This window comes from Habropoda laboriosa, unplaced genomic scaffold, assembly GCF_001263275.1.
Source record: "Habropoda laboriosa isolate 0110345459 unplaced genomic scaffold, ASM126327v1 scaffold90, whole genome shotgun sequence".
Classification (NCBI taxonomy): domain Eukaryota; kingdom Metazoa; phylum Arthropoda; class Insecta; order Hymenoptera; family Apidae; genus Habropoda; species Habropoda laboriosa.
In genome coordinates this window covers 559,652-561,619 of record NW_017100218.1, presented here as the reverse complement: position 1 = coordinate 561,619, position 1,968 = coordinate 559,652, and positions in this window count along the sequence as shown.

Below are 1,968 nucleotides of genomic sequence, written 5' to 3'. Positions count from 1 at the left end.
GTATTAAAGTAAACGTTGTATTTTATTTTCACTATTTTAATTGGAGAATTTTTAATTGGCGTTTCTTGCTAAATAACAATTTAGATCGTAGTTTATAATTATTGGAAGTATTAAATGAGTTTGTCGCATGATGTAACTTAATAAAACAGCTTAATTTATTAATTTCGTATTGAATTAACAATTGCATGCAGTGGATTAGTTAGAAATTGTTTATAATTTTTATTCGACATTTAAAAATTAATGTTCTTCTCGTATGAATTACAGATGGATCTTTCGGGCTACCGCGGAAACTTGCGCAAGAATAGCTTAGGGATACCGAAAAATTTCGAATTTCTGAGAAATGGTTGACTTGCACTACTGGCTATTTTCGATATCTGACTTATGGTTGACTTCCCCTATTACCTTCGAGCCATTTCATAAAATTTTTAGACGGAAGCTAATTGGGGAAGTGAACCGTAAGTCAGAGATTGAAATTTGTTGTCTGAAAAATTATACAGTTAACCCATACATATACATTTACATTGTATCAAATCTTATATTTCGTGTACGTACCTTCGAGCCATTTCATAAAATTTTTAGACGGAAGCTAATTGGGGAAGTGAACCGTAAGTCAGAGATCGAAATTTGTTGTCTGAAAAATTATACAGTTAACCCATACATATACATTTACATTGTATCAAATCGTATATTTCGTGTACGATCATACGATATCTAGTCCTATACCTTGTTCATAGTTACTTTTAATTCTAATTCCAGCCACTACTAACGTCGTCATCTTATTCTACGCTGAATCGGTAACGTCGGAAGCGACACGAAAATGGTAAGGGCACTCTCAGCCCTCTTGACGTGGACAAAAAAATGCATCAGGTGTTACGTCTCTCCTGTGTACCTCGTCTACGAACGAGCCATCTCATGAAAATTAATTCTTCCAGCTCGATATTTACAAAATCGTGGAAACTATAGCAGGTGATTCCATTAAAACCGATTTTATACAAAAAGCATTACGCATCCCCGATTTGGGGTCGAATTTCATCAATAAATTATACATTATATTTATCCTCCAATCATTCGTAATCCTCATATCGTGCATTTCCATTAATGTCCACTTAACTCCCGGACAACGTGTGTGTCCCGATAATTATTCTCTCGCGATCCAGTGTCACCTCAGAAATTCAACACCGTCCAGGGTATGTATTCCGATCCCCAGAACCTCTCTCCGATACCTCTTCCACTCGAATCGCAAGAACAATCGATTAGTAAAACCTGTATCGTTTACCAGAGGGAGCCAAAGTATATACCTATTACTTCCTCTACTAAACGATCACGTGGTGTCGTTCGAAACGATCGAACGATCGAAAAATGAAAATTACCACACGCATATACAGTTTCACTCTGACAATGAAAATTGTGACGTGACAAGACGATCGCAGGTGTACGTAACCAGGCGAAATCTGCGAGTCCGTATGCAAGTGGTTGCGCCAGGTACTCTTGCAGATCTCTTTTAGGGCGGAAGTGGAGCACCTTCCGACCGATATACGCAACAACGGCGAAGTGGGTGTCGATGAGGACGTAGGTAGGGATACAGACGATGCTACGGGGAGTAGGCAATAGCATGGGGATAGGCCGTAATTGGTATAAAATCATCGAGCAAACACATCGGACAAGACAGCCCGAGGGTTGTGGGCGGCGTTACGTGCCGTTACCTTGGCAACCGTGGGGCGACTCTGCTAAAGCACCCCTTCGCCTTGATTGCGCACAGGCCCATCCGCCCCTGTGTACGTACGCTCTGCTCACCGTGCAAGTGTGCGCGTGTCGTGCGCGCGCGCGTACTGCGTGTACCTAACACATATATATATATATATGTATACATCCAGGAAAGCTCCACCTGGCCCCGTCCACATGCCAGATTTACAACTCTCGCACACATATTCCCTCTTTTCCGTGCATACACGTTGCTGCGCGGCCTCT